Consider the following 9,889-nt stretch of genomic DNA (forward strand, 5'->3'; position numbering starts at 1 on the left):
TGCTGCGGCAGCCACCGGCCTGGGCAGCCACGTACCGCGCGCTTCGCGCAAGGAGGCCTGGGCGGGTTACGGGAGGCCTTCGGAGGATGTCCTAGAGTTGGGGAGGCTCAGCTTGAGTGGAGGGATGACGACCGGGACTCTTGAGGCCGCAGCGGCCAAGGGGAGCAGTCTGAGGTCGAGGGTAAAGTACCCTCTCCTTTCTGGGCTCCGCTTTACTAGTCCATGGACGTAGCCTCAAGATTTCCGAGGTTCCCGCCAGCCCTGACGTTTGGTGGCCCCAGCTCTGTAGGTCAGGGTGTTGGGCGGATGGACCGTGAACATCCTCACGGGAGACACCCTCCAGGGCTTTCCTTTTTCGACCTGTCCTTCAGCCCATCCGCCCCGTCTCCAACACTGACACCATAGGGAGACCATCACCCCATCGTCACCCCCCTTCTCCATGCTGAGACCGGTTGCTGTTGTCTCGGGCGGTTATTTTCACGCCAGTCTAGACCCTCGCCTTTCTCCTGTGGCACAGTCCTGCACCTCACTTGAAGGGTCCCCTAAAACTCTAGGCCTGAACTCTGACTTCAATGAGGACGCACTTGAGTGCCTCCTTCCTGTTTTCTGAAATTCCTCAAGAAGCCCTTCCTACTGCGGCGCGGAGGGGGTCTGCATTATAGGGGAATTTTGGTTCTGTGTATTTCGGCTCAGATTTGACTTAGTCTGCCCCTGGCCTCTGTGAGAAGAACTGTCAAGATGAGCTTTTTCTATGTCTCTGATGGCAGAGGCGTCATCCCCTGGTAGAAAGAGCTTGGAAATGGTTTTAGAAACATTCCTGGATTTCACATTTGTGACAGGGTATTACAGGAATATAAAATGTTCATCCTTAATCTGTGAAGGCTGGATCTGCCTGCTGCAGGCTACACTTTGTACTGATCAGAAGCCAGACTCAGAGACGGAACCATTAGGCTGTGAGAGAAGGAAGTACTGATGTCTGATAATCAGTACCCAGTATGTGTTGGATGTTTTGCTAAGTGCTTTTTGGAGAAGGTCATGGGGGGAACGTCAGTCACACAGAAGTGGACTAATCAGTCTTTGGTTCCTAATGCATTCTCATTGTTGGCCCACTGCCTTTATGTCTGTTGCAGTAATAGAACACGGGCCAAGGCAAGTAATGCACGCTGAGTGATGTTCCACACCTTTAGTGCACTTCATCCTCACACATACCCCCGAACTTGCAGGATTCAAATGGCAGGAGAGGTACTGAGTCAAGTTCATAGAGTTCCATTTTCAAGAATTTTTTTTTTAATTTTTAAATATTTACTTTTGAGAGAGATTGAGAGAGACACAGAGTGAGTTGGGGAGGGGCAGAGAGAGAGGGAGACACAGAATGCAAAGCAAGCTCCAGGCTCTGAGCTGTTAGTACTGTACCCAGACATGGGGCTCATACCCACGAACCGTGAGATCATGACCTGAGCCGAAGTCGGATGCTTAACCAACCGAGCCATCCAGGCACCCCAAGAATGTTTCTATTATACCTTAACTGTTTCTACTGAGCCATTCCTGACTTTCTTATTTTATCACTTCTAGTAATACATGATAAAGATTCCATGCCCACACAGGATATTTTTTGAAAGATGTCCTTGTTCTAACTACTCTTAAGTGCTGGCTTTCACCTTTCTCTAGCTCCATTTCCTAGAAGCTAGGACCTGGCCTCCTAGTGTGGAGGGCACTCGGGCCAGTCAACAAGGCACCTGGGTCACTGGGACCTAATCTCCCAGGCGGGTCAGTAGGTCACATGCCAGGGAAAGTCAGGGTGGAAGGGCCTTAGAGATACCAACGCCAGAACAACAGAGCCTTACCTCTGAGTCCTAAGTAATGGGCGTGGGTTTGCTCTAGAACGTTCAATGACTGAAATAGCATTCTGAGTGTGCATTGATCCCCTGGGAAGTTTCCTGGACCTGGATTTCTCACTTACTTCCTGGCTTCTGCTGGGCTGTGTTCCCAGATGAAGAAAAAAAAGTTTGGTTAAGTAAGTGGCTAAGCTAATATCACTATTATGTGTCAGATCTGTGATTCGAATCGATTACAGTCTGTCCATTTGTGATGGTAATGCTTTGTTATTTCGTTTTCCATTGCCCCTGGGTCTTGGTTCAAGATTCTTCCCATGGGGGCTTTGTGGTGTCTGGTGTGTGCTGTCTCTGAAAGTCGGCCAGCTTGGGTCTGTTTGGGGGTCTGACCAGTGAGGTCCTCCAGCATCCAGAACAAGTTCTGCCCATTCCAAAGGACCCTGGCGTTCCTGTGGCTGGGAATGGCACTAGCACTGCTCTCGTGGTGGCTGACTTGCCTCCTTGCGTCTAGTTTCAGGACTGGCATATGGGGACTGGCCTCCAATGAGAGGCCCAGATCCAGTCTTCAGAGGTCTCCCTTCTGGCCATCTTGACTGCTGCTCCAACTGTGGAGATGGTGGAGTCCCACAGCTGCCAACTTCAAAGCTTGGAGAGGCAGACAGAGGCAGCTGAGAAGAAGCTGGCCGACTGCGAGAAGACGGCTGTGGAGGCTGGGAACCAAACTTGCTGGAGGGCAAGTGGGCCATGCTGGGGAGTACAGGCTGCTGTAGAGGCGGCTGGAGAACATGGAGAACCTGCTGAGGAACAGAAACTTCTGGATCCTGCAGCTGCCGCTGAGCAGCAAGGGGGAAGTCCCCAGGTACAGGAACTTGGAGAGGGCTTGCTTTCCTTCAACAGGGTCCTCAGCCTCATAATGGAGGGAACCCCATGTCTGCCAGTGCTTGACCTCTTGGCTCTTAATGCCGGTCACCAGTTGACGTGAAAGGGCTTGAAAGCCCTCAGAAGAAAAGTGTGACACCGCAGAGATGTCTGCTGTGGCAGATGGCGTGGGGCTTGTTGGGAGGGGTATAGTTGTGCTGCAGGCTGCTCCAGAATGACGTCTGAGGATGAGGTCTGCCTCAGGTAGGGAAAACCATAGAAGGAAGATATGTGTGACCCTAGGAGAGGGGACAAGCACCCAGGTGCCCAGGTCCCAAATCCTTTTAGCCACGGGTCCCTGCTCTTATCCGAAGCAGATGTGATGGAGATGAGATGGTGTTTGTCCAGTGGTTTGGCCAGCGATGCCCTCTGGCTTGGGGGTAGGGAGAGGAGCCTGGAGCTAGTTTTAACGGTTCTCTAAAGTGGCGGTAACTCACACTGGCGTGGGCGACCGGTACGCAGGCGTCCCTGACCATTGAAGACGCGGCCGTGTGTCTCTCAGGACAGGAGTGGCGCCTGGAAGACCAGCAGAAGGGGCCCTGCAAGCACAGGAAAAGGAACCAGGAGACACTGGTCTCCCTGGGTAAGAGGCTGGCGCTTGGGGGCCTCTAAGCCCAAAGTCCTTGGCTTTATTCCTTTGTTGAATCAAATGGGGCCCTTGGATTCGAGAACACAAAGCACTTTGCGGTCATTTGATCAGCTGTCTTCAAGCGGGGAGAAGGTATCCTTCGTTCCCATTTTTTAGGGATGCACTGCAATGCAGGGAGAGTAAATGACTTGCCCAAATTCTCACTGGGACTCAGTGTGAATGGGCATCTGCTCTTGGCTACACTGCCCTTCCCGTGGCCCCAGAGGCAGCTCTTACCCACACAGCTCACTCGCCAGCCTCTTCGTCTCTGGTGGAGGCTGCACGCTGCGCTTCCTCAAGAAGCTGCCAGATGAAGGATTTATTGTGGGCATACTCTCCAGGGGCGCCCCGAGCCCAGAAAAGGAGGTTCAGTCCTGGAACATGAAGTTCTTCAGGCTGTGGATGAAGAGCCAGTGTGTGAGCACGTGCGTGTCTGTGTAAGACGTGGCTAGACCGATTCTGTCACTTCCACACTCCCGTCTCAGCGGGCACGCCTGAGCCCTCCCGCTGCTTCGAGCGGCTCAGCAGTTAGCTTTCTGTTCTCTGGAGGCTGAGGCCCAGAGCATGCCTTCCCTTTGCCTGGCCACAGATTTCCCTCTTCCAGAAGGTGGTCCCAGTGTGCGGTGGGGCCGTGGGCTGAGGGGGGGCGTGTGGAAGGGAGGGCCTCAGCAGGCCTGCGGCATGGGGTACACAGACAGCCGACCTCCATGTGTGACTGACTCCCCATCCCGGGCCTCTGTTTCCCCATCTGGCAAATCAGGTGGCTGGACCAAGTGACTTTGGGTTCTTCCTACCTTTCTTGGATTCTCCTTTGTCCCCTGTGGGGGCGGCAGGACCAGAACCTTCTTCCTGGCCTGGCCACGCACACTGCCTGCCTGGAGAGCACGGGCGCTCTGCTGCACGCCAGGCTCGGTGCTGTCCCCCACACATGTTGCTGGTGGGGGAGGTGGATCTTACTCCGAACCCTTTCCCTTCAGGGCCCGCGGAGGCGAGCCCCATCACCACCTTTATGACAGGCCCCTTTTCCTCTCTCATTGACTCACCACCAAGCCAGTGCTCTGGACCCCAGGGGAGGGGGAGGGACAGCAGCGTGAGAGCCCTCACAGCCTGTCCCCTGAGGACAAGTGCCGGCCCAGCCCCCGCCTTCACCTGTCCGGGCATTCTGGTGTCAGGAGTCCCCCACCCCCGTGTGGAGAGACAGGGACAGAGGAGCGTGCAGTGAGCTGCTTGACATCACATGCCCAACTGGTAGGGCCAGACCCGGGTGTCCTGGGCCCCTCCCGCCCTGCACGGCCCTTCAGACAATTAAATGAACGATGGGCCAATAGGAGCTCGGTTTTCTTTATCTCTCAGATGATCACAGTGGATTCAACATGCAGTTTTCAAAACCTTTTATGGGGGGGTAAGGAACCCTTTATTTGAATGACAGCTGGGAACATTTAACACAGGGCAAGGCGGACCACTCTGGTTGAAGCAGGGGACAGTACCCTGGAGCCCCCTTCTCCCAGAACACAAGGGTCATGCCAAGACACCTGTTCCTTGCTTTCTAGACTCAGACATTTCATTTGCGGAGAAAGGCTGACTTTTGAAGCAGGTTCTTTGAGGAGGTGAATGAAGTGACATTGACCTCAGAGCTGAAAGAAGGTGGGGGGGGGGGCAGGATGCTGCGTGGCCCGCACGGAAGACAAGAAAGGCCAGAGCTCGGAAGGGGCCCCTATGCAGCAGTGGGAGAGCGGGTGGACACGCGGCTCTCGTGCTTTCCGACGGCCTCTGTGCCTCTGCGGCAGGACCCGGCTCCCTGCGCCAGAGGCCCCGCTCAGCTCTGCCGTGGCGCTGGGGTTTGCTCCTGAGTTGGGCCCCCGGGAGCACTGGGAGGTGGGGGAATGAGGTCCTGGGGGGGACTGAGAAATCTTCGCTGTTTTAACAGTTACTTTCTTGCATTCCACCCTCTCCGAGCAGTTTGCAGACTCCGCAGGAGAGCGCGGTTTCCTCCCTGCCCCCAGGACAGGCTTTGCCCTCAGGACCTGTGTTGGTGCATCTGCTGCAAACGTGGGGGCCCCAGAGACCGCTCTGTTTGCTGGGAGCTTCCACAGGCTCCTCCTCTCGAGTCCTAGGAAAAGGGCAGATGTGGGTTCTCGTTCAGTAGGTCTGGGTGGGGTCTGGGTTCCAACACGTTCCTCAGGGAACCCTGGGCTTGTCCACATTTGAGAACCAGGGTCGGCCATCTCTGAACAGAGACTAACCAGCCTGTACCCTTGGCAAGCGTTTGCATTTTGACTCAGAAACTGTTTTCTTTAAAAAAAAAATTTTTTTAGTGTTTATTTATTATTGAGAGACAGAGAGAGACCGAGCATGAACATGGGAGGGGCAGACACAGAATCCGAAGCAGGGCTCCAGGCTCCGAGCTGTCAGCACAGAGCCCCACGCAGAGCTCGAACTCACAAACCGCGAGATCATGACCTGAGCTGAAGTCTGAGCTACCCAGGCGCCCCTTGGCAAATGTGTTCTTACAAGAGAACATTCTCACCGAGAAGTGCAAAGGGTGCCGATGAAGAAGACGGGCCCTCTGTGTTGGCCACCCTCCCCCCTCNGCCCCTCCCGAGGGCCCCCACACTGTCACTCTGGTGTGTGGCATTTCAGGCCCCTCTCACGCTTTTTCATACCTGTAGGAACAGGGGAAAGACGCAGGGTTGAAACGACACGAATGCCCGGCTGTGCGGACCAACCTGCCGCTCGGTTTCACTCAAAAAAAAAATGTCCTAAGATATGGAAACCAANGCACATCACATTCAAGACTGAAGGCTTTCTTAAACAATTGAGGGTAGAAGTTAGAAATATATGGGTAAATTTAAAAAGATAATAACTGTTATGGTAATACACCAATGTTTTATTTTAAAAAAATGTCCTAAGAACCTTTAGGAACAGGTGGGGCACATTCTGATCCGCTTCAGTGTCTGGGAGCCTGGGCTGGCTGCGTGATGGGAACTTGGTGTCCAGGGCCCGGTCCATCGTGTAGCCAGCCTGGTGGCCCGGCCGGCCGTCTCCTCAGCATGACTGTGCTAGTCCAGGCACCGCAGAAGGGGACACACTGAGCCCTGTAGTCCTAGGGACAGAATCTGGCTCAGCCTTGCATGGTGCGGAGAGCCATTAGGTACTGGTGGCCTGGAACGTTCTCCATTCGCTCATTTATTTAGCAAGCGTGTCCACCCTGATGCCCGAGGCAGGAAGGGGCAGCAAGAGTTACTCCCCGTGCTTGCGATGGGTCTTAGAGTTGGTGCGCTTGGTGCGGTCACTTAGCCCTCGAGGGACATTTGCTCACCATCACCGTGGTGTGCAGGCTGTGCGACTGGCTGGATAAACAAAAACAAAACAAAGTAATGAAATGGCAACTTAAACAAGATAGTGATGGGGCGCCTGGGTGGCTTAGTCGGTTAAGCGTCCGACTTNCTGTCGTGCCTCAGATGTGGCTTGTTGCTGTCGTTCAAGATGGCTCACTACCACGTCTGTAGCCAGTAAGAAGGAGGCAAGGGGAGTGGTCAACACATTTACTTCTTTAAAAAAAATATTTTTTAATGTTTACTTATTTTTGAGAGAAAGAGCACAAATGGAGGAGGGGCAGAGAGAGGGAGACACAGAATCCGAAGCAAGCTCTAGTCTCCGAGCTGTCAGCACAGAGCCCGACTCGGGGCTTGAACTCATGAACTGCGAGGTCATGACCTGAGCCGAAGTCGGACGCTTAACCGACTGAGCCACCCAGGTGCCCTGTTTACTTTTTATTTAACAAACACATATTTAGTACTTACAACGTATTTTATCGGCACCAACCCAGTGAAGCCTCATTACAACCTTCTGTCTACCCATATTACAGACAGAGACCGAGGCGCAGGCATTGCGTTGCCCCCTTGTGCGTAGCTGTAGAGGCAGAGCCTCTCCTATCCCGCTGGCGAGAACCAGCCACACGCCACATCTACTTGCGGGGGACGCCTGGAAACGTGGACTTTAGGTGCCCGTGTGCCCAGGAAAAAATATGCAAAATGTCCTAGGACTCGAAGGCGAGCCGTGCTGTTGGGGGACTACCGACAGCCTCCGTCTTAGCTCGTGGCCCGTCACCCGGAGGCCGGGCTGCCCCGGCTCTTTCTGCCACAACACTGGCTCTGTCCTCAGAAATCCCCGGTACTTGTTTTTTGTTTGTTTGTTTAATTTTATAGACAGAGTGCAAGCAGGGGAGAGGGGCAGAGTGGGAGAGAGAGACAGAGAGAGAGAGAGAGAATCCCACACAGGCACCACACTCACCGCAGAGCCTGAGGTGGGGCTTGATCCCACGACCCCGGGGTCATGACCCAAGCCCAAATCAATAGTCAGATGTTCAACCAATGGAGACACCCAGGGGCCCCTCGCCCACACTTGTTACGGTCAGTCTTCAGTCTCCAGTGTGCATTCTAATGTAACGTAGTAGTGTCTCATCGTGGTTTGTGTTGTTGTTGTTTTCCTTAGCACAAGCTGGCGTGGTGGGGGGGGGGGTGGATAAAGGGAGAGAGAGAGAATCCCTTGCCCAGCACGGAGCCTGATGTGGGGCTCAGTCTCAAAAACCCTGAGATCATGACCTGAGCTGAAATCCGGAGTCGGACTTTGAACGACTGAGCCACCCAGGCATCCTGATCTCATTGTGGTTTTAATTTTTATTTCCCTCGTTCCTAATGATGTGGAGGATATTTTTACGTGCTTCTTGCCATCATATGTGTCCTTTGGTGAAGTACCTGTTCAGATCTTTTGTCCATGTTTTCATTTGGGTTGTTTGTTTTCTTAGGATTGCGTTTCGAAAGTTCTCGATGCCTTATGCTGCAAGACCTGTGTCAGATACGCGGCTTGCAAATACTTCCTCCTGGTCTGTGACTTGTCTTTTCATTCCCTTAACAGGGTCTTTCAAAGAGCAAAGGTGCTTAGTTTTGGTGAATTCCAGTTTATCAAGTGAGATTTTTTTTTTTTTAATTTATTTCTAGGAGAGAGAGAGAGACAGCGTGAGCAGGGGGGGGTCAGAGAGAGTCACAGACTGAAACAGGCTCCAGGCTCTGAGCTGGCAGTCAGCACAGAGCCCGACGCGGGGCTCGAACCCACGAACCGCGAGATCATGACCTAAGCGAAAGTCGGACGCTTAACCGACTAAGCCACTCGGGCGCCCCCTATCAAGTGAGATTTTGGTGTCCTGTTTAAGAAATTTTTGCCTAACTTGGGGCACCTGGCTGGCTCCGTCGGTGGAGCCTGGGACTCTTGATCTCGGGGTTGTGAGTTCGAGGCCCACATTGGGCGGAGAGATTCCTTAGAAATAAAATCTTTTAAAAAAAGAAAGAAAGAAAAAGAAAGCTTTGCCTAACTCAAAGCCACACCACCGGCTCTCAATCCCAGAGAGAAACCAGTTTTCTTTAATGGTTGGAAATACGCCATATCAGTAAAAACTTCATGAAATTTGCCATGAAAGACCCGAGTGTTTCTGTTCTGTGCTATGACAATGTAAGAGCTGCCAGTTTTCCCCCAACACGATGCAGCAGGAGCACCACCCTTTGAACATTTTGTGTAAGGAACCAGTTGGGGAGCCTCCCTTCCCGACGTCTGTCCCAGCTGCTGTCATGACCTGTTCTGTTAGAATGCGCGTCATCACATTGAAAACCCGCACAGCTGCTTAGAACCCACATATTTCCTGCTTTTCTGAGGAATTTAACATTTTGGCTATTTTTACTTATGGTCCCTTTCTTAGTAAGCACAGTTAAGGCAAACAGGGTCAAAGAACCGTCCCTTCCGCATCCCCAGTGCTTCTGGGGCGGACTGTCTTCGGAGCGTCTTTCTTTCTGGCCACCTTTCGTGGGGCCAAGCCTAACGAGAGGCTTCTCTCGGCTGCACTGACACCAGCTGCTTCCGCCTCCCCCTCCTGCCGGCCCCAGGGCACGCACCCTTGGCTATTCCAGCCCCTTGGGCCCATTTCCAAGCCTCGCTGCCCAAACGAGTCTTCCCAGAGGGGACCGGAGTGGCACCCAACATCACGGGGCTGGGAAGGGAGTCCCGGGGGTGGGAGTTCGACATCGAGCAGCCTCACTGCCGGCTTTGTGGCAGGGGAAGGTGCCCCCAAGGCTGGGCTCCCCGGGGTTCCCAGAGGTTCCGTAGAGCCAGGGGGCAGCCCCCAGGACACCTAGCCAGGGACCCGTTCCCGCTCCGTCCACCTCGGGTTGCCACCTCCTTTCCCCTACGGTCAGTTGGAACTAAAAATATCACCCCCTTGGGTCAGTGGACCAATGGACCCAATGGAACGAGCCTGCGGTCAATTTACGCGTGTCCCAGGGGTCTCAAGAGCAGAGCACGAAAGTGTGGAATCGCTGCAGGTGCTCGGTCGCTTGTCACACCGGCGGGGGGGTGTGGGGCACCCTCAGCATTTCTGCACAGAGGAGCTACTTCCCTAATGCCCTGTGGGCAGCACAGACCACGGAAGCCTCCTGCGATGGGAGAAAGACACTGGGAAGAG

The sequence above is a fragment of the Crocuta crocuta genome, unplaced genomic scaffold (assembly GCF_008692635.1).
Source record: "Crocuta crocuta isolate KB4526 unplaced genomic scaffold, BGI_CrCroc_1.0 scaffold128, whole genome shotgun sequence".
Classification (NCBI taxonomy): domain Eukaryota; kingdom Metazoa; phylum Chordata; class Mammalia; order Carnivora; family Hyaenidae; genus Crocuta; species Crocuta crocuta.